The following is a 425-nucleotide window of genomic DNA, read 5'->3' on the forward strand; positions in this document are numbered from 1 at the left end:
GGGCGTGTGGTTTTTGGCCCGTACTATGTTGCATCGCCCTGTGGCCACGCTCATCTACCGAGTTACGGGAGGCGGAGGAAGACTGGGCGACTCTCATGGCATCAGGATCCCTCCAGTAACGGATGAGGCCATCCCACACGTCCGTGGTGATGGTTGAGGGTTTGCCCCGCTCATAGCCCTTCACGATCCAGTCACCCTTCCAGTTGGAGACCGTGTCCAACAAACGTTTCTTCGCCTTGTCGATAAACTCTTTCCGCACCTTCTCAGTGACCCCCATGGACCAATTAAATTTTTGCTGCAAAAAAAAAAATATTAATAATTAGTTTAGAAAAATAAAATTTAAAAAAATATAAATCAGGAATAAATTGTAAAAACTTACAGCGTAAATCTTGAACCACGTCCTTCTGATGTAGATGGGAGTGGGG

This window comes from Brassica oleracea, chromosome C7 (assembly GCF_000695525.1).
Source record: "Brassica oleracea var. oleracea cultivar TO1000 chromosome C7, BOL, whole genome shotgun sequence".
NCBI classification, from domain to species: domain Eukaryota; kingdom Viridiplantae; phylum Streptophyta; class Magnoliopsida; order Brassicales; family Brassicaceae; genus Brassica; species Brassica oleracea.